Source organism: Protomyctophum parallelum, assembly GCF_964188405.1.
Source record: "Protomyctophum parallelum genome assembly, chromosome: 21".
NCBI lineage: Eukaryota > Metazoa > Chordata > Actinopteri > Myctophiformes > Myctophidae > Protomyctophum > Protomyctophum parallelum.
Window position 1 is genome coordinate 42851697 of NC_139713.1, and position 27663 is coordinate 42879359.

Here is a 27663-nt window from a genome sequence, read left to right on the forward strand (position 1 = left end):
ATTGGGCACCATGCTTCATCAACTGCTTCATCAACTGTTTCATTGATGTTAGCCCACTACGTTTCCAGAGGGCTCAACGGTGTGCCTGTCATCCCAGGTACACCCCCCCCTCCATTCCATATCCTCCATATTCACCACTGGACTGCATGGCAGGGGCGTCCTTCTCCCTGAGCCAGGCCTAAGCCTGACCGTATACCAATGGTCTCTATGCCCAGTGGTTGTCCTTCCTTTTGATCCACAGCCAGTGGCTGCTTTTTTCGGCAGAATTTGGCACAGACTTGATAGCCTATTGGAGGGAGCGACCCCACTTTAAAATGGTAAAAGTGGTTAAAAGCTATAATGGTGACACAGATGCGTCCTCAGGTCAACATGGGTTAAAAGGTAGTTATGAAGAGAGGAAATACAATCTGGACAACGGGCACCCCTGCTCTAAATGGTCATTACACTCATCGGGCTACCTTCTAGCAGTGATATAATGGTGAAATGCACACTTCCATGTCCACTCATGTCCCTATCGCACATTGTTTATAGGCAAACGTTCAATGTGTTGAGGTTGTAGATCTGCTGTTTTGTCTTAAGTATAAAAATAAGGCTTTAGTGGTTAAACGGCTGCCCTGGAAATCCAGGAAAAAGAAAAAAAGTAGTATGTAGTCAAGTGTGAACATTTCCCTTACGTTTAAATTCTTCTGTTACAGATTTGTGGAATTAAAATAATAATGGAATGTAGCCGTTGGACCAAACGACGACGAGTTAATGCCAAAGTTGCAGATCAGTTGCGGATTTTGGAAGCCTTCGAAAACGACCAAAGTTTAGAGAATGATAATGAACAGTTGGCGTCTCATGTTGTTTGTGATACAACAGACTCCCATGTCTTTGGAAATCTTCATGAAGAGTTGGACTGTCAGGTGGAAAGGGACCAACAATCAGATTCTGAGGACAGGCCTCAAATAGTAGATTTCGAGGAAAGGCGCCAAATATCAGATTACGAGGAAAGGGACCTGCAAGAGTCAGATTATGAGGATGGGCCCCAAATAGTAGATTTCGAGCAATGGGAATCAGATTCTGAGGAAAGGCGCCAAATATCAGATTCCGAGGAACAAGAATCTGGTGCTGAGATGGTTTTTGTTGACCACGGTGAAGCAATTGTTGAAGGTTCTGATCCTTGCAGTGAGGTTAAATGTAAATTGGCCAATTGGGCGGCAAAACGCAATATTTCACATAGTGCCTTGTCAGAACTATTAACTATTTTAAGGCAGTGTGGCCTGGACTTACCCAAAGATCCAAGGACCCTGTTGTCAACTGTACAAACCTGTGAGGTCAAAGAGATGGGAAATGGAAGCTACTACTATTTTGGAGTCTCAAATGCAATTATTTCAGAGCTGTCTCGTGAATCACCTCCTGCAGTAGACACTCTAACCCTCCGTGTTAACATTGATGGCTTGTCCCTCTCTAAAAGCTCTAAAAATGACTTATGGCCTATTTTGGCAAAGATCAAAGAAATTCCGAGATCTAATGTATTTATCATTGGTATGTATGCAGGCCCCTCAAAGCCTCCTTCTGCTCACCTCCTTCAGGACTTGAAGTAGTTAACTCGTGAGGGTTTAGATTACAATGGAAAACATTATAATGTCGCTCTTCCAGATGCCTTCATCTGTGATGCACCTGCCCGTGCCTTCTTGAAATGTATCAAAGGTCATACAGGTTACAGTGCCTGTGAGCGCTGTGTAGTGCACGGGGTTTACCTAAATAGTAAGGTTGTTTATCCTGATTTAACAGAACCACTAAGAACAGATGCAACATTTGAAAGTGGGTGCGATGAAGGACATCATCATAGTGTTTCACCACTTCAAGAGCTTGGCATAGGGATGGTGTCATGCTTTGTCCTGGATTACATGCACTTAGTTTGTTTGGGAAATGTCAGGAGACTTATTAGTCTGTGGATCCAGGGGCCTTTAAAGTGTCGGCTTGCATCATCCACCATCGAGGTTATTTCGAACCACTTGCAATCCATCAGAGAATATATCCCGAGTAGTTTTTCACGAAAGCCACGGTCACTTCGTGAATTCAGACTGTGGAAGGCCACTGAATTTAGGCAGTTTTTATTGTACACAGGCCCTGTGGTTTTAAAAAAACGCCTCTCTACGCGGTGGTACAAAAACTTCATGCTTTTGTCTGTAGCTATGAGAATTCTTCTCAGTCCAGCTCTGTGTTCACAATATTGTGACTATGCAGACAAACTGTTGAAATGCTATGTGAACAACTATGCTAAGATATATGGACCAGACCAGCTAGTGTACAACACCCACTCTCTAATTCACCTGGCTGATGATGCAAGGAGGTTTGGTGCCCTAGACAGTGTTTCATGTTTCCCTTTTGAAAATCATCTCGGCACATTGAGTAAGTTAGTAAGAAAGCCACAAGGTGCTGTTCAACAACTCGTAAGGCGTGTAGGTGAAAAACGCAGTCTCTCTCTTGAAGAAAAGGAAACGAGGAATGAGCCAAAACAGCCACATGTAGGTGGTCCTACTCTCCCACATGTACCTGCTCGTATGCAGTACAAGAAGTACAGGCATGAAGGCCAAATGATTTCCTCCTCTCATGGCAGCAACTGTTATAATATTGACGGAAGAGTTGCTGTAGTGAGGAACATTGTGGAGGTGTTATCAGGAGCTATGTACGCTGTGTGTCAGTTTTACGAGAGACAAGGGTTCTTTTACGATTACCCCATTGATTCATCCCTTGTTGGGATCAAAAGAGTGACACACCTTTCTCAAGAACTGCATGGAGTGCCAGTGACTGACTTGACGGAAAAACTGATACTGCTTCCTCTGGAAGAGGGGAATGTGGCTTTCAGTCAGTTGCATGACCAGTAATTACCAGTAGTAACTTTTCAGCATGTCCGGCACATTCCGCATTGTGGAGTTCACGGAAGAGTTTTCGGACGATGGGACTCCTATGGCGGACATCATCCCATCCTGTTGGTTCACAAATTCTCACGAGGTGGAGTGTTACTGGCCGAGGGGTGTCACAACATCAATCAGCAACGTAGTGAAACAACAAACTCCGCCAGATCCTTCGACATGGGAGAAAGTCAGAGTACATGCAATTGGCAGTAGCATAGGTAAGAAAATAAGTTTTTTTGGGGAGAGGTAAAGTTTGAAGATGTGCGCAACTGTGCAATGTATATAACCTATTGCTTTAACCCATTGACTTGTTCTCTGAAAGTGTGAAATGTGGAAGGAGACACAATTAACATTCTTTAGGCAAATGAGTTACTTTATCTCACAGGATCTTCATAAAAAATAGCAGATCTACAGATCTACAAGCTCATAGTGGCACTCGGTGCCACGCTACGAGATTGTAGATCTTCTATTTTTCAACATCTAAAGTTTAAAATAATGGTTATTAAAGTTAATGGGTTCACTTAAAAAAAAGCTTTAATGTTCCCTTCCCCTGTTTTTGTGTTCTTTCTTTTGAAGGTACATATGATGCGGCTCGTAAGAAGCTCAAGAAGGCAGAGGCTTCATCTGATCTACAGTCAGATGTGGAAATGCCCCTGAGGCGTCAGACGAGGTAATCGGCTTTATTGCACACTGTGACCTTTTTCACATGGGCTTGTTTGCATGCCTGAGTCTCAGGGCGGACACTCTAACCACAAGGCCACTGAGCTGGGTCACTGAAATGGCACTGTAAAAAAGTCTGTGTTAGAAAGTTGTGTTGTGGTGGAAACTTTAAAAGTACTGGGAGGAAGGACAGCATGGCATGGCAGCGATGAAATTGGTGACCTCCTGAAATATGCCTCTGTCATAAAAGTGTTCTATAATATTAACTGTACAGTATGTGAACACATAGAGGGCAGAATTATATTAAAGCCTATATCCTTGCCAGAGTATTTAGCAGTTGTGCTGCAAAATGTGGAGTCATTATTTTTTTTAATGCTTTTTTTTTTGTGGCTTTCACCTTCATTTTATATTTTGTATGGGGGGACAGACAGTAGGCTGACAGGAAATGAGGAGAGAGATGGGGGGAAGACATGCAGTAAAGGCCGTCTGGATCGGCTCCAGACGGCCTGCGTGTGCTGACATCACAGCACACACACGTTCAAATGACTCCATGTGGAGTCATTTGAACGTGCGTGTGCTGTGATGTCAAAGCTGTGGCCCGGTCCGTGAGCAGCGGCTTGAATTACTAGAAATAGTATCATGATTGTTGTCGTTGGGCAGCGTATTATTCAACTTTTAGTTTTCCTGAATAGTAGAGGACCAGGCTAAGATATGTAATGTACAGTATGCACTTCATTTAGGAGAGAATATCTCAACTGTTCTTGGCTAATATGACCGCCGCGAACAACTTGGGAACTATGACTAATTATCTATCCGGGACGAAATACCCGGAAATGACCCCACCCTATTAAAAATGACCGCTAGTTGAAACATGGCTTTAACTTCTATACCGTTAAAGCTACAGCTATTCTGAGGTGCTCAAAATGTTCAGAATACTCATGTTTGAATACTCAATAGACCATAACACGGTGGTCATCTTTCCATAAGTTAATGGCAGGGTGGAAACTAGCCACAATTTGCCAATGACAACCCATTCATCCAAACCGACATAGTCCATCCAATCTAATTATATTAAATTGTCAAACTCACCAACATTGCAGCTGTACGAAAAGCTTTAATTATCCTCTTTCTATCTGCAAAGTGTTTGTTTCATGAAAATCCCCGGTAGAGATGTTATGAGTTACTTTATGTCAAGAAATTCCTTCCTAAGTATTTGAGTTTGGAAGCGCTCATTGAATAATCACTCAACGGCCCTGCGTACCACCTGTTTTGAATTTGCACACAATGCAGGAGGCAGCAGGGTGCTGCGTTACTGAAAGGGAGCGCTTCCGAACTCTGACACTTAGAAAACAAATCACCTGCAAGGAATTTATTGACATAAAGTAGCTCATAACATGTCTATGTTGGATGTTTATGAAACAAACACTTTGCAGATAGAAAGAGCATCATTCAGGCCTTTTGTACAGCTGCAATGTTTGTGAGTTTGATGTAACTTAATACAATTAGATAGGACTTTGTCTGTTTAGATGTATGGGCGTGTGGATATGGTCTATAGAGCGTCGCAGTCCTGCCCCCTTTCATGACCCAGGAAATTAATCCCAATGCATTTTTCCCATAGACATTTCATAAAGTATTTATTTAAAGACCTTTTAAGCATCGTACGAAGCCAACTCGAGTTGTGACAAATCATGACAACAAACACAATATTTTGGACCAAACAAATAATTACAAAAAAGAAAAACAACAAAAAAGTGTTGTAACCTGCCATTTTTTTCTACTTTCTAATTCTTTGTTTGGCCCAAAACATTACAATTACAATTTACAATTTAGGCATTTAGCAGACGCTCTTAATCCAGAGCGACTTACATTTAAGCAAGAACAAAAGCATGGGAATACATCACATAAAAGCATTTATCATGAAACATGCGTAAGCTAAGAAAGTAACAGTGGAATATCTATATAATGAAACTATACATACATATAATGAAACTATACATACACTATACATATAATACTATATAAACTATACATATTTACTACTATGCTATACATATGTACTATGGCGTGCTATGACTAAATACAATACAATTATAGTGCTGTCTACATAACATGCTATAAGTCTGTATCAAATGCTATCTAAGGCAACATAAATGTTATCTAAGGGGGTAGGGTAAGTGCTATGGGCCATGATGGAGTCTGAAAAGGTGGGTTTTCAGGCTACGGCGGAAGATTGGGAGTGATGCTGCAGTTCTGACTGCAATGGGAAGTGCATTCCACAGTTTTGGAGCCAGAAGGGAGAAGAGTTTGGGACGTGTGGAGCGTTGTCCCGGCGTTTTTAGTGAGGGTACTTCCAGCTTCCCTGCGTTGGCTGATCTGAGTGCGCGGGAGGGTTTGTAGGGTTCAATCATACTTGTAAGATATGGGGGAGCCATACCTTTGGTTGCTTTGAATGCCAGCATCAGAGTTTTGTATTCTGTGCGGGCAGCGACCGGGAGCCAGTGGAGGGAGCGGAGCAGGGGGGAGACATGTGAGAATTTTGGCTGGTTGAAGACCAAGCGAGCTGCTGCATTTTGGATCAGCTGGAGAGGCTTAAGTGCACATGCTGGTAGGCCAGTAAACACATTGTGTTTATTGTCATGATTTATCACGACAAGAGTAGGCTTTGTCCGCGGCGTAAACGTCTTTAAATAAATACTTTCTGAAAAGTCTGAGGAAAATGAATGGGGATTTCTTTTCCGGGTCTCACGAGGGGGGCGGGACTACGACGCTCTATTGAGTATTCAAACATGAGTATTCTGAACATTTTGAGCACCTCAGAATATCTGTAGCTCCAACGGTTTTGAAGTTAGAGCCATGTTTCAACTAGCGGTCATTTTTAATAGGGTGGGGTCATTTTCAGGTATTTCGTCCCGGATAGATAATTAGCCATAGTTCCCAAGTTGTTCGCGGTGGTCATATTAGCCAAGAACAGTTGAGATATTCTCTCCTAAATGAAGTGCATACATATCTTAGCCTGGTCCTAGACTAGAATGAATGCCCTATTTCATATAATTAAAAACAAATGAAAGTAGCCATCTACAAGCTAACCAAGCCTTGCATTGCGTCCCGTTGTGAGCCATTTCGGAACCCATTTTGAGAATGAGAACTACTGCTTAGTTACGTTTTTGTTTGCTTGTGTGTTCTTAACTGACTGTAGGCCACCGCGAAGACTAATGGAATCGGAATCTAGTGAAGAGTCCGAACCAGCTGAAGAGGATGCAATTCCACCTTCACCTCCCCGTGAAATGCACAGACGAACGTCCCAAAGCTGCCCGCCCACCAAAAAAATGAAAAGCCACAGTGTTACGAGCATCTCCAGTGTGTCTCCTAGATTTTCTTCCGAAAGTATGTAAAGTATGGAATTTGATTTTATTATTATTAAACAAAACAAAAAAATATATACAGAGAATTTAACATCTTTAAATGTACCTTTATATCCAGGTACCCCAAGTCCAGGACTGACCCCCAGTCCCAGTGGGATTCCAGGTCCACACACAAGCCACAACACTGAAACCCCAGTTAGACCAAAATCAACAAGAGGGAGTGACGACTATGTGTCTCAGAGACTCCCCCCTAGCACCTCAGTGAGGCACCACACTGAAAGCCAGATTGCGAGCACCCCATTGAGTAAGAGCCTCCTCCATGGAACTCCAGTGAGTGGAACCCCATTTTCGAGCACCCCAAACACATCAACTCGGAGCCAGCCCACTGAAAACCTGATTAGCAGCCCTAGTGTAGTGCCAAATTCCACACATCAAATGTTCTCCCAAGTGTTGAAAATGTTAGAGGAAGTAAAGCACACCCTGAAGGTTCATTCAAAAATGTTAAACACCGTGCTGAAGCAGAAAGAGGACGTGGTGCTGCTGGAGCTCCCGGAAGGAGCTACGTTCCCACTGAAGACTGAGGAAGAGGTCCAGGCCATGAACTTGAAGCTCGGCGACAAAGAGTTCAAGGCTACAGTTGTAAGTTCAAATCACTTATTCACTTCACCACCTCTGCTCCCCTCTTATCACTGATATTCTCTCTCTCACCCCTGTCAACAGCTTGTGATGTGACTGTTTTTCCCCTTGATATTATTATTTAGCTAAATGGTAGGGTGTTTCTAAATAGATTTTCCACTTTCTCTTTTGAAGACGTTGGCTTGCATGGCTGCTGTTGTCTCTATTCTCCAATTATTCTATTCTTCCCATCACCTGCTTCCTTTCACTCTAACTATTCATTACTGACATACAGAATGTCCTTCCTGTGACTCATACTCAGGTTGCCATGGTTGCAGACCTCGGTGGAACCAAATTGGACGATTGTGTCAGGCGAATGATGGGATTCCTCATGAGCAATGAGCTGTCCATGCAGTACAATCTCTTTGGACGTAAAGACAAGAAGAAGTTTCGAGACCTGGCTCTTTTTGATGTGCTTTATGGTAAATTTGAGTTTTCATTGTACAGTTTTCTTGAAATTTCCTTCATTCTTATATGTGACCAGTGCCAGTAGTTTGATACACAAGGGGGCCATGGTCATTTTTCAGTTCTTTACACATTATGAAACTGCACACTGTAACCTTTCATATGATGCATTGCTCATTGAAATTGGGGGGGAAATGAAGAAGATATGACCATTTGAAACTTGTTGAACCAGAAATGTCAAATTGGAGAATTCCCCCTTCAAAGATATCAGCAGTGATCTGTCACTTTAGGGGGCGCTGTTTTCCCTTCATTCCTCCATTAGCCAACCAGCAGTGTTGCCATGTCTGCTTATTATAATTAGTTGGCCATGTTTCTAAAGAAAAAGAATGCATAGGCCTACTGTACCAATAAGTCTTCACAATTAGAGAATGTTGTTATAATTGATAGTTTGCCTATTATCTCTCCTTTTTTAAATAGGCTACTGCATTTATTTGCCATTTTGTACTATGAAAAAAGGGCAAAAAACAGTGGCAGAAAATTAGGCTTATGTAAATGGTCCAGATGAGTACAAATAAGATAGCTATATTAGCCTGTTATTATTATTAGTCTGCAGAACCCCCATCTGAAAATAATGTATGCCAGGGACAAGATTGGTTTTGTTATATGCTTGTAGATCGGCTATTTTTGCTTATTTTGGGCTTGTTTTCATATACGGGTTGCTTGTTTCTCTCGCAGAACCTGGCAACCCTGCAAAAAAATAGCCGTTAGCTACATTTAGCATTATATATTGATATCAATCGTCAATCCTGTAGCTAAAACAAGTACATTATCGCGTTATATTACATATCGATGTGATCTGCATTATTATGACCTTAATTTTCATGGCAGGTACATTCCAAAGTAACTAATAAGAACCACGTTATGGTGACATAATGTTACAATGTTTACAATACATGCTAGAGTCTTCTTCTTCTTCTTCTCTGCTATTGGAAATAAGAAGCCATGTTCCATTGTTGTGATGACCAGTGCCCCTAGCTAAAACATTCGCATGAATTAGCTTTAGGAGGACCGAAAATAAGCACACTTTTTACAAAATACGACTGTTAATACTTCTTTCTCTGCTATGTCTGTTAGCCAGTTAGTGAAAGACTAGTATTATCTTCAAAAACGATTGTGTACAAAAAGCGGAATTTTAGCGGAATTTGCATACTTTGAAGGTAAAGCTGATTTTCTGATTAGCATTGGTTAGCATTGCTAACTCAATGGTTTAAACATTAAACATAGTGACTTGTTTACGCAATTACAATGACTTAATGACACTTAAATGACTTTCTGATGGAATAAAAACATTCTTTAACATTCCAACTGTTTTTATGTGGCTAAAAACGAAAACCACCAAAAAAAAATAAAGAATCTAATTTTAGATTCTATTGCTATATGCTATTCCCGAGTTGTGGTTTAAATCTCTGGCACTGGTCACATATGCTCACTACAATTCTGAAGAGAGGCCACTGTTTGTATTTAACTCGGTTTTCAATATTGACGTAACATAATTATGCCATAATGCACTCACGTTTCATTTCATTCTGTCACCTGAACTTTGTTATTCTACATGAAAACAAATTTGCCACCATAGATAGCCATAAGACATTTTAAAATCACTGGTTCTGTCCCTCCCCCCTGTTCAGCAAAGAATCCTCAGCAATGTAGCAGACATTAGCCATTCTTGCTGTCAGGTTACACGTTGTGCATCTCATGTAGTACTTTACAAGCTAGCAGTACTAAGTTGGCTTTTTGTCATTTATTTTTAGTGGCACTCAAGCACAACACCACCACAAAGGACGTGAACCAGAAGGAAGCAGAGCACGCGCTGGGAAAATGGTTTACCGGAGCTCGGGATCGAGGTGGGAATAGAGCTGTCAGAGTTCGTAGATCACATGACAACACACTTCACACACAGGAAAGCACACAGGACAATGGGGCACAGTCCCAATAGGCAAATTCTGCCAAAGTCTTAGCATGTGCACACACGCACGCACTCACACATATGTGAAGAACTACCTCAGTTAGGTTTTTTTTTTTTTGAGAATCTTTCACGGTAAATAAACTACCGCCCTCTTTAGTTTACCCTCAGTTGTTATTTCAGGACAATGGGGCACAGTCCCAATAGGCAAATTCTGCCAAAGTCTTAGCATGTGCACACACGCACGCACTCACACATATGTGAAGAACTACCTCAGTTAGGTATTTTTTTTTTTTTTTGAATCTTTCACGGTAAATAAACTACCGCCCTCTTTAGTTTACCCTCAGTTGTTATTTCGGGTCAAACGGGTTCCTTGAAAGTCACATTTTGTGTTCTGAAAGTACTATTTGTTAAGTACTTTTAAAGTAATTGTGTTCTGAATATTACTTATGCACTTTGTTAAGTACTTTTAAAGTACTGTAGGTTTTTGTAAAGTACTTTTAAAGTAATTGTGTTCTGAAAATAACTTTCTATGTAGTTAAAGGGATATAAAGGGATATGTTTCAATTTCAATGTTTTTGTGGGTGAAATAATTAAGACCTGGCAGTGTTTCGAGGAAATTGCAATACGGTTGCACTTTGTTTTCATTTGTTTACATTTTATTTCAGTGCAAATCATTTATTTTGTTAAGATCACGCAGGGCAAAATATTAATTAATACCTGGCAGTGTTAAGGCCTATTCATAGTCTGGATTTTCGGTGGTGAGGTGACCACCGAGCTACAACATCAGCTCCAGTGGTCAGCTCACCACCGGAGTGGTGGTCACCTCACCAACGAAAATCCAGACTATGAATAGGCCTTTACGAGGAAATTGCAATACTGTTGCACTTTGTTTTTATTTGTTTACATTTTATTTCAGTGCAAATCATTTCTTTCGTTAAGACCACGCAGGGCAAAATCTTAATAAATACCTGGCAGTGTTAAGGCTCATACATAGTCTGGATTTTCGGTGGTTAGGTGACCACCGAACTACAACATGACGTCACGAGCTGCGGTGAAGAGCAAACCACCGCCACTGGCCCTTCTCTGTTTTTACTGGTCACCTCACCACCGAAAGTCCAGACTATGACTAGGCCTTTAAGAAGAAATATTACATCACATGCAGTGTCACGAGGAGATTGTATACAGCATTGATTTAAATAAACTTTGTCAAAGATATTGTCTGATATTGTATTTTCACCCAGGTAAAAAGTATACTGGCTAAAATGTAGGTGCTTTTTACATCTTAACCCATTGACGCCTGATGCAACGTATACGTTGTTCTACCCTTGATGCCAGCCCGCTCTCTGTGTCTCATCAGCTATTGCTATACATGTAGCAACATAACTATTTTAAAAAAAATCATCAGAATTTGAAGGTTTTCAGAAACCTTAGGTCAGGCCCTAGAAGGCGTTCCCAGATTCGGCCTCAGGCATCAATGGGTTAAGTTGTGTTTGCAGTAGTTAAACAGCTGGTCCATGTCAATATTGCTAACAAATTTAAATCCCTTCAGGACCAACTTGAAGTGGGATCTTAATGGGTCTGAAAAGTGCCTAGTGGGCTAGAAGCCCATTCAGATCCCAGTTCAAGCTCATATAGGCAAACACAGGTGGCGCACACATGGTTCCGACATAAAATGGCCCATTTGGACCCCTCCTAAGACCCAGCCAGAAACACACGTAAGCCCATATGGGCTAACACAGGTGGGTGCTTTGTGAAAAGTGGGTGCACGGCCCACTTGGAGCCCTTAATGGGCGGACACAAGTGTGGCCTACATGGGTCAAATATAATTCACCCAGCTGGTACCCACTTAAGGCCCAATCAGATCCCAGTTCAAACCCATATAGGCAAACACAGGTGGCACACACATGGTTCTGACATCAAATGGCCCAGTTGGATACCACCTAAGACCCAGTTAGAAACCCACGTAAGCCCATATGGGCTAACACAGGTGGGTGCTTTGTGAAAAGTGGGTGCACGGCCCACTTGGAGCCCTTAATGGGCGGACACAAGTGTGGCCTACATGGGTCAAATATAATTCACCCAGCTGGTACCCACTTAAGGCCCAATCAGATCCCATTTCAAACCCATATAGGCAAACACAAGTGGCACCCACATATTTCTGACATCAAATGGCCCATTTGGATACCACCTAAGACCCAGTTAGAAACCCACGTAAGCCCATATGGGCTAACACAGGTGGGTGCTTTGTAAAAAGTGGGTGCACGGCCCACTTGGAGCCCTTAATGGGCGGACACAAGTGTGGCCTACATGGGTCAAATATAATTCACCCAGCTGGTACCCACTTAAGGCCCAATCAGATCCCATTTCAAACCCATATAGGCAAACACAGGTGGCGCACACATGGTTCTGACATTAAATGGCCCATTTGGATACCACCTAAGACCCAGTTAGAAACCCACGTAAGCCCATATGGGCTAACACATGTGGGTGCTTTGCAAAAAGTGGGTGCACGGCCCAGTAAAAACCCATAGCCCATAGCCCATGTCAAAACCCATGTCGGGCCCATATGGACATGTTAGCTGGGTACATGTAATGTTACTTCCCAACCCTGGCAAGCAGCCAATCAATAGTCATTTTAAGTCGGTAAAAAACCTTTTAGGGCACATATAAATAGGCTACTCTTACTCTACTATACGCCATTTAAATGTCATAACTGCATTTTTTTAAATAAATGTGTGACTTTAAAAAAAACATTATTTACGTGGTCTTATTCTTTAGTCCTTATATTTGCTAGCTCACAACCTGGAAGTAAACCGGAAGTCTTATATTTGCTGCCTTGACAGGGCCAAAACACACACTATCTCCTCTCCCACCGACGTCAGCTGTTCATTTATCTTCAGCCGTACAGACTTAATTTGACCTGTTTTGACGTCCTTTATGAGAAGCACCACTTTGTTTATTTCACATCACGATGAAAAACAACAATAGAGCTAAAGGCTAACCACCTCTGTGCTGCTAAAAGCTGACAAACAGCAGAAACAACACACACTTATCCGTTTCCGGATCAACGTGTTTCACGTTGACCAGGAAGGAGATCGGTCGTGTAGTTCTTCCTGTTGACGCGAGGTTTCTCCTAAACGAAGACGGTCTCGCAACAAAGGAGTCAAATGCATCATTAAAACAGTTGAAATGTCTCATGAAGGAGGTAAAATGTCTCATAAAGGAGGTACAACGAGTCAAATGGAGTCTGTACGGCTGGAGATAAACGGACACATGACGTCGGTGGGAGAGCACATATTGTGCGTTTTGGAGAAACACACAAGCGGTGATGTTTGTCAGGTCAAAGTGTTTGTGATGGAGCGCCTCAGCGAGGCCGCACAGTTCATGTGCAGCCTCCTTCAGAGAGAGATGGAGACAATACGCACTGCTGCAGGTGTGTGTGTGCGTGTGTGTGTGCGGGCGCATGTATGTTTTTAAGACATGTTTAACTTAAACATTATCATGTCAAGTTATAACCCTATAGTCCCCTAGAATGTCTCTGATGTTACATACAAGTATTTCACATACAGAGCCATAGATCATCTATAGCAGCGGTTCCCAAACGTTTTTGGCCATGCACCACCTGTTACCTAGCTCCTAGCCCCTCTCGGCACCCTCCGAAAAGCTTTTCTGAAATTTGGACGATCGCTTTACGTAGGGTCTCTGTGCATTTCTTCCATAATCTTTGTTTGACCGTTTTGGATTCTCTCTTCCTCACTTCCTTGACTTCCTTATTGACTTCCCATTGTACCGCCTCCCGCACCGAGAGTGGCTAGCTGAAACAGAGCAGATCAGAGGCAGGAACGTAGGGACGCGCAGCTAGCGACTCTCGGTGCGGGAGGCGGTACAATGGGAAATCAATTAGGAAGTGAGGAAGAGAGAAGCCAAAACGGTCAAACAAAGATTTAAAATACTTAACTGTATCTCACGTTTCCGTTGTATCCTATAGCCGCTTTATGCATCTTTTGAAACATCTCACCACCACCACCAGGCCGCAGCACGGCCTGAATGGAGCGTATGTACATCTGTCTACCATAGCGCGAGGAAGAAATGCTCAGGGACCCTACGTAAAGTCAAAATATCAGAAAAGCTTTACGGAGGGTGCAGAGAGGGCCTAGTTACCTCCTGACCTAGCTGACGCACCCCCCCCCCACATGGAAATAAAAATTGTATAAGCTATATATATTTCCTATATATACACATCTATGCATATATTAACCTGAATATGGCATATGCAGCATAGGCTACAGTATATTTTGCATATACTGTACTTGCCGTATATTGGCATATGTTAATATATTTATAATAAAACCATAGCACCACCATTAGCATTTTCATGTCGTGCACCCCCTAGAAGGTGCTCGCGCACCACAAGGGGTGCACGCACCACAGTTTCGGAACCACTGATATATAGCACCCACTTTACGGTTAGCAATGGCAGAACATACATGTGTAATACATAATTCCATATCTGACTTGGGAGTCAGATATTGTCCTCTAGTTTCATATCCATGTGAAAGTCCTTGCATAAAACGTGTGTTTAGTCAAATATCTCTAGTCTGGCGGGTCCAAACTCATATAGCAGTGCTAGATATTGATTGCATGTCAAAGAATCAACTCCGTATTAAAACAGGAAACATTTATTAGTGCTCCAGTAAACAACTGCACTGGCATGTTGGCAATGAATTGGGCGCGCAGCGTCCCCTGCTTATGACGCAATCAGTTTGACTTCACAGTACATAACATCCCCCCCTTACTAGGAAATAAACTCCAATGCACATCTGTACAATAAGCAAATAAACATCATGTACAGAACATCCACAAAATTGAACATATTTTCTTTCTCAATTATTTTCTCTTCACCCTGTTATCAAAAAGAAACAAAACAAAAATCCACATTGTAAACAATAAATGTAAACATCATTCACATGACATCATTCAATCACATGGCAATGCAAAACATATCTGGCACCTCTTTTTTTTGTGCCAGACAGGACAAAATGGGTGCAGTACTTAGTTTAGACAGTACTTGGTTCAGACTAGCACACCTAAACCTAACCTTAACCCATGTCTAATTGACCTCCAGGTCTCTTTGTGGTGTTGTCTGGTAGTTTTCCTCTGATCTTTCTCTTGAACAGGAGCTCTGCAGGACTTTTCCCTGTTGTGGAATGATCAATGGAACGATAGATGGCCACATACTTGCGTAGCTCCTTTTTCCAGTCCAGCCCCTCAGACTGTGCAATCCGAATCATCTTCATTAGTGAGGCGTTTTGCCTCTCCACCTCACCATTGGCTTGTGCCCACTTCGGTGTGTTTTTCACATGCTCGATTCCGTTCTCCTGGCAGAATGCTTGAAACTGTGCAGACATGTACTGGGGTCCACAATCTGAACGAATGGAGAGAGGAAGACCATATCTGCTGAAGATATTCTCCAGGCTGTCGATTACCTTTTCCGCAGTGGTTCTCATGTGGGTCTCAAAGGTTCAGGCACATCAGGCCTTGACACTATTTGACACCGTGACATGACCTCACATACTTCTCTGCTGCTGCTTGTCAATTCCTGGCCACCGGACTTTACTCCTGAGGTGCTGTTTTGTGCCCACAATCCCCAAGTGTCCCTCGTGAGCCAACTCCAGGGCCCTGTCTCTGAGTGCATGTGGTAGTACAATGCGTGTCCCCCTCAACACCAACTGTCCAATTACACACAGTTCATACAGTATGCGATGCGTGCGTACACTTCAAAACATCCACTTTGAATCACACTTCTCAGGTCACTGAGTTCCCTGTGGTCACTGAGTTCCCTGTGGTCACTGTGGCAGAGGCCTCCTCTACCTCTCTGGTGGTCAGTGCTCGTGGAGTAGCGTGCGTGGCAGTCTCCCAGCAGTCGCGACAGTAGATCTGAAATGCTATCCTCTCCAGGTATGTGAATCACTCTGAACTCATACAGCTGGAGCCGCAGCACCCACCGCTCAATACAGGCAAAAAGCTTAGAGGTCGGGTTGTAGATGGCCTCCAGAGCCTTGTGGTCCGTCACTAGGTCAAACCTTTTACCATATATGTATGGGTGCAGCCTCTCGCACGCCCACACTAAGGCGAGAGCCTCCCGTTCAGTTTGTGATTATCTCCGCTCACAGTCATTCAGGCTCCGGCTGACATAACATATGGGCACCATTTCCTGCTGATGCTGCTGTACTAGGACTGCTCCTATTCCTACTGGTCCTGCATCCGCTATGACTCTAGTAGGGGCATCTTTGTCAGAATATGCCAAAGTCCCGACCTCAGCCAACTTTTCCTTCAGCATTTGAAATGCCTGTTTTTGTTCTGGCCCAACAATGAAAGGTGTGTCTTTCTTAGTCAGTATTCGCAGTGGCTCTGATATGCTGGCAAACTGTGGTATGAGGCGTTCTCAGGCTCTCTTGCCTCTGCTATTGCTCTCACTATTTCAATGGTCGGGCCTATGCCCTTCTGTGAAAGTAACATGCCCATGAAAATTAGCTTGGCCATATTAAACTGACACTTCTTGTTTAGAGTCAGTCCACAGTCCTCCAATCTCTTCAGAACTGCATGGAGCCGTTTATCATGAGCAGTGTTGTAACTAACGCCCTTACATCGCGTTACGTTACATAACGAAACTACTATTTGCAATAATTTGTAACCTAACGCTTTAGATTTCCCATTCCATAACGGCGTTATAATTACTGTGCGTGTGTTAACCGCGTTATGGCGTTATTATGTCAACTTATGTGATCAGTGAAAAGTCTCGCCATACAGCTCCGTGAGTCTATCATACAGGCGTCTCTGTGCTGCTGAAGTGAAGGGGGCAAATAAAGTTGTGAATCGATATAATTCAACTAAACTGCGGGGAAAACACAGATGTACAAGCCCAACGCGCTGTGCATTGTGACGGGTAGATAACTTGTAGATCTGCTACTTCCAGCGGAGGAAGGGCGCATGCTTTACGCTCTTTAACTATGCATTCAGCAGCCAGCGACAGTCACAACAACACAGAACACACGAGCACTGCAGCAGACGGAATGCACAGGCAGATCCGACACAACTTTACTGCACACATCTGTGCTTTCAATCTTATTTCCCATCCACGGGCACAAGCAACGTGATATCAGGAGCTTCCACCCGATCTGTGGTGGTGTTCTGTTGACGAGGGAAGCTACTAGCTATAGTAGCTAGCATGGGAGCTAACGTTAGTTTCACTATGTACTTTCCATCCGTTCCCCAATCCCTCACACTCGCTGCTGCGTTTATACGAGCAGACACAAAGACGAATGGGAATATAATTTGGAGCTTTAACAATGAATGATAGACTGTATCGTTGCGTCTGCCCGTGTTTAATGGTCAGGGTTTCACTGTCCACAGCAGGCAGACCAAAACTCAGAGACATGCCACCACCTATAAATTCAAACCCACCTCTGGAATATTGCTATCTCATTCCACTTTAATTTATTTTATTCCATAGTCTTAGTTTTTCTCCGATGAAGTTGTTTTTATTTGTTTTCTCATGTTCTCCTTGAAAAGTGTATTTAAGTACTCAGAGAAGCTTTATATAAATAATATTATCACTATTATTATTACTACTTGTTTTCTTGCCTATGCTTATGTAGAAAAAAAGCTCACTGCTCAGGTCAAATAGGCCTATTGATATGCGATTAAAATGTGATTAATTGAGATTAATTCATCACAAAGCCTCCAATTAATTAGATGTTTTTTTTAATGAAGTCCCAATATTCTTTATAGATCTAGCTTAAAAAAAAGAAAAATGTCGGATCGCATCAAATTCCGGTATTCGGTTTTCGGCCAACTGTTTCCTATAAAAATATGGACAAAGCGTTCCCCGGGTCAAACATGAACGTAAAATGAAGCCTGTCATTCCTTGAATTGTAAATCGCCATCTTTCTAGATCCGTTTGGGCCCAGCTGGCCCATTGGCTGGCCCAGACAACGAGGCGGGACTTCCCCCCTTCTTTTTGTTTTTTATTTTGACTCGAGTGGGTGGGGAATCCCGATCATAGACTGTAACGGTAGCCACGCCCCTCAGAACATATGCGACTTTATGGTCATTTTTTTAAATAAATGGGACCATCATTTTCCAAAAAGAATATTATGACATTAGAAATGAGACTTTAAACTAGTGACTGGAAGCAGAAAGTATTCATGACCATGTTTATTAAGGTAATACAAGAAGTTGGGCCCAAATACATGGACTTCTATGGGGCTATGGGTTTTTTTGGGCCCAATGACAGCGCCACAACAGGCCATTATATGAACTTTCAGGAAATCCCGATTTCCTTAGTGGCTTCACAAAATATCTGTCTGACTGCCCCTCTGAGTGAAACATACATTTCATCCAGGGCGTACCCATTTTGACCCGTCCATATGAATAGCAAGTGTGTCAATCATTGCCAACCCCTTGACGATATCCTTCATCGTCTTCATTTCTTTCATAGTTAAATTAGTGCTAAGTGGTCTATTGTATAAAACAAACACACACACACACACACACACACACACACACACACACACACACAAGCAACAGTAGACTACATCTATTCATCATTATTTATTTCAAATCAAAATACAATGTAATGCACCACTGTCAGGCGGACATACAACTCGTCTCGAAGTTTGCACGCACGCATGCGACACACACACACACACACAGACACACGCAGACACACACACACACACACATACACACACACACACTCACATGCTGGCCACGCTCAATGAACAAATACTGTAGCCTATGTGTATGTTCCGGTGAAGGTGTGAGAGAGAGAGAGAGAGAGAGAGAGAGAGAGAGAGAGAGAGAGAGAGAGAGAGCGCACAATAATAGTGGAATTCTCAGACAAATAAAAGATACAGAAAAGAAATACAGATTCGGACGTCTCTCTTTCTCTCTCTCTCACTCACTCACTCAAAGCATCAAAGCAGACCAGCTATTTTCGCTATTTGCATAAGGGGGCTACTGGTAAGTATATGAAGGGGTTAATAAGTTAAGTTAATAAGTAAATAAGTATAACATTATCACACACCGTTCAGTAGCCCCTGGCTTTATGGGTGATATGACAGAAAATCAATAGTGCTCCGTGTGTTAGCCCTCAGCTTACACGGGCGATAGAACCAATATAATATATATACACTAGTTGCCCCGCGGGCTAGTAAGACAGCCGTCCGTTCCCGAAATGAATGGCCGGGAGGGACCGGCAAAACAGACAGCCAGAACAGACAAACGAAAGCCTTGTGTCGCCGTAGCACGGTGAATGGGTGTGTTTTAGCCTCAGCTTCAAAAACACTGAGACAGACCCCGGGTCGAAAAAGGCACAGAAGCCAATCGAGTCGGGGCAACAAAGGAGGCAACTCAGAGAGGGGCCAGCAAGCTAGCTACTCAGAGTGAGTTATACCTTCCACGGTAAACACAAAGTTACCACTCGGCCGCCGAGAAAAAAAAAGAGGAAGGGGAAGTGACGTGCACGGGCAGAGTGCCCTCGGAGGCGGTGCCTCACTCGCACGTCACTTTCCCGTGTATAGCGGAGGAACTATCATATATTGGAGTGATCCAATATAGCGCTGCATAACCCCATTTCAAATCTAGTTTACTGAAAATGACCGACCCGTTCATTCCGTGTAAGAGCTCATCAACTGTGGGAATTGGATATCTCCCCCTAATGTTTGTTAGCTCGTCTCATGTCAAAACACATTCTGATTTCAGACTCAACATCTGTCACTGCTGCTATGTTTGTACCCACCCTCAGTACACCTAGCTCAATAGCCGTTTTCCTCCCAATAGTGGAGCAAATTAAGTCAATATATCATAAGAATCGTTCACTTGATGGTACAAGCACAATAAAAGTGCTTCGGAACCTACTCTCTCAGAAAAGTACGTTGTCCACTTGAAAAAGATTTGAGGTGGTTTTAAACAGTGTTTGAGCTATATTGAGCTATACAATTCTATTTTAGTATGAGTATGATAAATCCAGTTCTGCATTTAGAACATCAAATCTATTTAATATTATGATGATACAATGGGAATTAAATGATAAAGTGGGGCAGATGATGTCCATGAGGTACTTTCTAAGAAAAGTACGTTATCCAGCTGAAAATCCAAGATGGCCACCAGTTTTCAAGATGGCCACCTCGTCAAATAAATAGTATATAACTTTAATGAACAGAAATCTGTGATCCACACATTGATCCAAACATCAAAATGAATGTATTCTGACTGTGACACAGGGACCACCTTTCAAGATTTGTGATTATTATTATTATTATTTGTTGTGTTGTACTCAAAATCATGTGAGTCAAAAAGTCAAAGTTTTTTTAAACTAGCAGATCTACTAGCTCACAACGCGTCACATTGTGGGATTTTGATGCTATAGCCAATTGATTTTTTTGATGTGAAGAGCATGTTTTAATTTTCCTGATAGTCGGTGTGCCATATCAACATTAAGTTGAATTATTTCACCACATCAAAATGATGATTTTGATTGTCCACAGGGTAGGGTATAGGGCTGTGGACAATCAAAATCAGTTGGAAATATATAGGCCTACAAAAAATGAACTATTTTGTAACTCTTGAGTGTAAAATGGAACCAAATTGACTCATAAGGGTCCATTTGGTTTCATTTTACACTCTCAAGTGGACTAGTTCTTATTTTTGCTGATCAATAACTTATCGCATCAAGTTTGTTCTTTTTTCCCCTTTTTTGGTGAATGTATAGGTGGAGGAATTGTTGAAAAAAATAAAGAACAAGAAATAAAGAAAAAATCCAATGGGAAGAATAAGACAGGTGAGAAAGAAAATCATTACTATCTGTATTATACACGTACAGGTCCATCTCAATGAATTAGAATATTTCGTAAAAGTTCATTTTCTTCCATAATTCAAAAAGTGAAACTTTCATATATTCTCAATTCATTGTGAATAAAGTCAAGTATTTAAAACCTTTTTTGTTTTAATCTTGATGATTATGGCATACAGCTCATGAAAATCAAATTCTCAATTAATTAGAATATTTTACGAGAAATATATATTTTAAACTGAAAAGTGTTACAGTTAATACTTGGTCTGGGCTACTTTTGAACAACGTATTTAATCAATGGGGCGTGGCATGGATGTGATCAGCCTGTGGCACTGTCGAGGTGTTATGGAAGCCCAGGTTTGCTTTGATAACAGCCATAAATTAATTTGTCTTATGTCTCACACCTTCCTTTTGACAATACAACCTAGATTCTCTGTGGGGTTCAGGTCAGGCCAGTTGGCTGGTCAGTTAAGCACAGTAATACCTTGGTCAGTACACCAGTTACTAGTAGTTTTTGCTCTGTGGGCAGGTGCCAAATCGAGCTGGAAAGGAAAATTAGCATCTCCATGAAGCTTGTCAACATACTGAAGCACAATGTACTCTAAAAAGGCGGCTGTGTTGAAACCATTGTTAAGTTTTCACTGCCAGTGGATCAATACCATAGCAGATATAGCATGGCCTAAATCATCACTTTGTTTGTCATATACATTTTTGACTTGGGGGGGTGATACAACAGGCCAAAAAAGACAGTGGGATGGGAGGTTGTGAAAGACAGAAGCTCAAAGGAGGAGAAGTTGCCAATAGCAACCAGTATGCGTTTCCAGCTGGCTTCATAAATAACAGCCTCAGCATCCAGACCTGCTGGAGTTCCAGAAGGAATAGCCAGGGAGACATGCTGCAATAAGATCAACATCCGTATTTGCCCATGTTTCTACCAGAAAACAAGAATTGATGAAATCAATTAATTACCAGCTGATTATTTTTATCTGCGGGGGTCCGCAATGACTGCCTCTGTGGCAGTTTCAGCGCAGTAGTTTAGGTAGGAACCATAATTCTCTCAGGCGGAACTATTGTGTTCTGAGTTGTTCGTTCTGCCCGGACATATTTGCGGTGCGCACATACATACAAACGTTGGTTTCATAGTATCATATTACCTCTTGAACTGTATGCAGCCACTAAGTTCTCATAAAACAACTATGGCTTTGTTAGCTTATACACAACTTTAAATATCAGAATTGATGAAGTAATTGCTGGACCATGCCATATGGGGACTTGTGAAAAATCTGGTTAACATGGTTGATGGGGACCTCATTTGAGTATAATTTAAATAATTCACACAAGGTCCCCTCTAATGTGATTAATGGGGACCTTGCAACAAGTGTAATCCATCATCATCATCATCATGGCTTTGCTTCACGAATGAAGATCTAGGGAGGCAGATGTCCACGTCTGCTGCAGGCATGTTGGTGCATGATGAGGCCCGCTTTTGACTGGCAAGCTCTGCCACAACCGCTGCAGGGAAACGAGTGTTCTGATGTTTCTGCTTGTGCTGCATTCCAGTTCTTGCTTTTTCTTCTCTATTCTTCTTTTACGGCGCGCAATACCCATGACTCTGAGCCGTACAGGAGGGAGGTCAATACCACAGCTCTGTATACACTGATCTTTGTACCATTCTTCAGGTGGTTGTTTTTCCAAACTCTTTTGTACAGCCTGCCGAAAGCACTGTTTGCTTTAGCCAGTCTGTTTTCGATGTCCTTGCCTACATTGGCGTCGGACGAGATGGTACATCCCAGGTACGTGAACCGGTGGACTGACTTCAGCACTGTCCCCTCGATGGTGATACAGGGAGGATGATATTCTTGCTGGGGTGCAGGTTGGTGAAGAACTTCTGTCTTCTTCAGGCTAACTTCCAGTCCAAAGAGCTTGGCAGCCTCTGCAAAGCAATATGTTACACACTGCAGGGTTGACCCTAAATGGGCAATGAGGGCGGCATCGTCGGCGAAGAGTAGTTCCCTTACTAGTTGTTGACTGGTCTTGGTGTGTGCCTGCAGCCTCCTCAGGTTAAACAGGCTGCCATCAGTGCGGTACCGGATGTAAATGCCGTCATGGTCTTCCGTAGCACTTTTGAGCATCATGCTGAAGAAGATGGAGAAAAGAGTTGGAGCAGAACACAGCCTTGCTTTGCACCATTATCTATCAGAAAAGGCTCTGAGAGGTCAGTGGTGTATCTGACTTGACCCCGCTGGTCTTCATGTAGCTGGATTACCATGGCAAGGAATTTGGGGGGACATCCAAGTCGTCCCAGGATCTGCCACAAACCCTTTCTGAGGCGAGGCAACCTCAAGTCGTTTTTATGTATGGATCTCCAGTGTTTGATTAGGTCATCTGGATTGATGACTACAATAGGTCCATATATGGGCATTCCCAGATATGGGCTTACTATTGATGACATGGACTTGATAGTGATGGCATCAGGGATCTCCATATATGGGCATAAAGGGGAGTCCTACAAATACTGATGCCTCTATCTCCATATATGGTATGCATACATGGGCTGTATATACACTGACATCTGACATGCATAGATGTTTTGGGTATCAAAATACTGATATATCATTCAGCTTTAATTCTAAACAGGCAATTTCAGTCTATAACTTAATGACTAGTATTAAAATGTTATTGCCTTATTTCATGTCCAATTAATTTGTAATTTAGTTATTAAGGTACCATATGAATCCATTCAGGAAAATAATAATAATAAATCAGGACACCAATTCAAAAATAGCTAAAACATAATTCAGTTTTCCAATTAAAAAATAGCCAATCTACAAGCTCAAAATGTGTCAAAGCACAACACATTTTGAGCTTGTATACTGCTAATTTTGCCAGTATATGCATTGTGACCCCCTGGAGTGACTGAAAATATAGTGGCCCTCTCCATCATCAAAGTTGCCCAACCCTGACATAGATAATGCTGACATAAATAAACGACACATACTGTACATTGTAGAACAACAATTTTAATTGTACAAGCGAACAAAAACAGACAAATGGCACTTTGTGCATCAAGGGACATACATGTCTTCTGAAGTTTAAATTATTCCGCCTACTAGCTTGCATAAATACACACATCTTAAAACATGCATTTTGGGGACCCCGTGAGGCGTCTAGTAACTGATATTACTAGACATTAGGGAAATAAAATAAACGAATTATGTTGGACAGTAGGTATTTAGAACACACTTTCAGTTATGTGATCTACAGTACTGGGACTTTTACTGCACTTTACTTTAGGCTAATGTTCTTCACGGGGACATGCTGTTAGAGTTCTCAACGGGCCTGAAAATGAAAGCCTGACTCTACTGGAACCAAACTGGTCCAGCCCAAGGCTTGGCCCGGCCCAAAACATTACCATAATATTAAAGGTTTTATGACATTCATTTTCATTTCTTTTTCTTTTTTCTTTTAGGTTTTATGACCTCAATTACACCCAAAAAACCTGAACTTTGAACATTCAGTGGATTTTCTGTGGTCTGAAGTTTTCTTTGGGGTTTGGAGCTACTTTTGAGCTACAATGAAAACAGGCAACACAGTGAAACAGTGACATCTGCTGGCAAATCCCATTGACATATATGGGATTTGCAGTAAGTGATGTCACTTACTGCCGGCAAATCAGAGCACCTGTTTGAGCCAGAAAACCCCAGATCACAGAAAATCTACTGAATGTTAAAAGTTCATGTTTTTTGGGTGCAATTGAGATTAGAAAACCTAAAAAAAATTCCAAAACCTTTTTTTAAATGTCACAATCCCTTTAAGTCTGATAAGCCCCAGTAAAGGAAAAAACACCACTAGTTGGTGAAAAAACACCACTATGTTGTTAAATTGACATCATTATACAGAGTGAGTGTGTGAGAGAACGGACTGTCATACTAGACATTGGGACATTACACAACATTATTGTAAGGTGTTCTCTCCCCATTTACCTTTTCAATGGAAGTGGATGTCTTGGCAACTGCTGGAGCCATGTGTGTCTGTGGGGGAGTCTCCACCCCCTGTTGCAGGCATGTCATTCAACATCTGTTTAGAATAAGATAAATTGACTATTTAAAAGACAAGAGTTAGGTATGTATATCTTAAAACATGCATATTGGGGACCCGTGCTAATGTGCATCAGGGACATGGACACTTGATACTTGTATTGCTCACTAAGGTGTCGGTGGTTGTTCAACATGTTGTCAAGGGCCATCTTTAGTAAGGCAAAATCACCCTCTCTACCACTGTCAAAGTAGGGTAAGACTGGCTTTGGGATGCCAAAGGATGAGGCAATGAGTAAATCCCTACCACTGGCCTGGCCGTGATACGGATGAGGATCCTTGGTTAGGGTTAATATTGGATTGCGGCAGTACTGAGTTCACCAGGTCCCTCCTCCTGCCTGCATCTGGGATCTCTCAGGCAGAAACGATGAACCCGGAAGCAATGGGTCAAAAATCTGATATTTCGAGTTGTAGTCTTGTTAGGTTGTGTTTACATTGCGCTGTGGCACAGCTTCAATATGTCTCGCGTTGATCCCACCTCTAGCGGCCGCATACAGCCACATATCGCTCCGGCCAGAATTCGACCGGAGTACATTGTCTCTGCCTGAGAGATCCCAGACTCACCCAGCTGGCATAATGCAAATGTTGTCCAGTAGGGGGAGTGGTTCTACCAGGCTACTCGTGACCTCCGGAAGATGTAATCTCTTCTGGCTAATGACAGGGTCACACAATGACGTTGTTGGTATAAAATCTGCTTAAAATAATGCCCTCTGGCGGTCAGCAGGGATGAAAAAGAACATGTTCTTGCTTAGAAGTCCACAGCTGCTCCCCCTTAGCATTTTCTAATAGTCCCCAGTTTTCTTTTCATCTCCTCCAAGGGGTTATAGTCAGTATTGTGAAGTTGTCTGTAGGCATACTCATACTTTTCTCTCCCCCATACAATCACAGCACCTACTTCATCTCCTTCAGCTATAAAGCAGGGAACATTGCATGGAAAAATGCAAAGTTCAAACATTGAATGGTTTTCTCTCTCTGTGTCTTTTATTCTAGACATCTTGAACCTTCCTGTGTGTAAAGAGGTTTCCACTGAACAACAGGAGAGGATCTCTAGTGTGGTCCAGGAGGAACCACCACCTTCACAGATTAAAGAGGAACAACAGGAGAGGATCTCTAGTCTGGTCCAACAGGAACCACCACCTCCACAGATTAAAAATAAACATGAGGAGCTACTTCAAAGACCAGAGGAGGCTGGTGGGTCAACGTTGACATTACTAGCAGTGAAAAGTGAAGATGATCATGATGATGAAAACAGAGAGACAGAGCCTGTAGCTGGCACCTCAACTCAACACATGAAAACACAAGCTGATGTAGAGGACTGTGGAACATCACAACCAACCAGTGACAACCAGCTTCTCTCATCACACTGTTCTGAATCTGACACTGAAGACAGTGATGATTGGGATACCAGTGAAGGTCAGTCAACTTTAAACCCACTGAAATCACACAAGACACAACATGTGGAAGGACAAAGATTGTCTTTGAGCAACAAGCTGTCCCAGGACCTGAAATCATCAAAACAAACTCACTCCATGAAGAGTCACACAGACAGAAGAATATTCAGTTGTACAGATTGTGGCAAATGTTTTAATAAGAAGGCGTTGCTGACGAGGCACACAAGGGTTCATACAAGGGAAAAAAACTTTTCTTGCAAAGCTTGTGGCAAAGGATTTACTCAGAGTGGTGATCTAAAATCACACATGAGGACACATACAGGGGAAAAAGCATTTACTTGTAACGTGTGTGGTAAAGGCTTTATTCAAAATAGTCATCTAAAAAGACACATGTGGACTCATACAGCGGAAAAACGATTTACTTGTAACGTGTGTGGCAAAGGCTTTACTCAAAATAGTAATCTAAATTTACACATGATGACTCATACAGGGGAAAAGCCATTTACTTGCTATGTGTGTGGTAAAGGCTGTGCTCATAGTGGTGATCTAAAAAAACACATAATGACTCATACAGGGGAAAAGCCCTTTACTTGTAACATATGTGGTAAAGGCTTTGCTAGGAGTGGTAATCTAAACAGACACATGATGACTCATACAAGGGAAAAGCCCATAGACACGAGGACTTATACAGGGGGCGGAACCCCTTTTAGTTGCAGTTAGGGGCAAATGATTGGGTCATACTCTAGGAACATTAGGAAGGAACGTGCACGGGGGCGTGGCACGGTCTCCTACGGGAGGTTTGCACATGCTCAGTGTAAACAGGAACTGTGATGATGGAGCGTTCCAGCAGAGGTGCTAGATAGAAAGCTCATAACTTGTGATGTAAATAATGAGATCCAGAACAGTTGAGAATTAAACAGCAGTCACCCTTCCATTTTCAAATGTTTTATATCATAAAAGCAAAGATTTTAGTTAAAAACGTTCGCTCTGAAAGAATATATTCAAAGATTTGCGGCACATTTTCAAGATTTTTCAAAAATAGCAGACCTACAAGCTTGTAGTGTGGCACTCGGTGCCGCACTATGAGCTTGTAGATCTGCTAAAAGTATGAGCTAAAGTATAACATAATGCTTAAAACACCAAAAGGGGTTCCCGCCCAGAATGGGTTAACACATGTACTACAATCAAAGCGAGCTCAAAACATGGAAAATCCACAAAATCCACTTATGAAAATGATCAAAAATATACTTTTTAAAATAAAAACAAAATCAATTGTACTATTTTTTATATCCTTTTTATTAATTCAGTTCAGGGTCAGCAACTCCCATGCACCTCTAGCACCTCTGCTGGAA

At 42.2% G+C, this 27663-nt stretch overlaps 1 long non-coding RNA gene across 1 annotated transcript; it reads left to right on the forward strand.

The window, feature by feature from the left end:
- The first annotated feature begins 13310 nt into the window (after positions 1–13310).
- LOC310879568 lies at positions 13311–26616 on the forward strand. The gene is made up of 3 exons (XR_014571024.1): positions 13311–13404; positions 20746–20814; positions 25911–26616. It is a non-coding gene; the product is annotated as an uncharacterized lncRNA (long non-coding RNA).
- The last annotated feature ends 1047 nt before the right edge of the window (positions 26617–27663 follow it).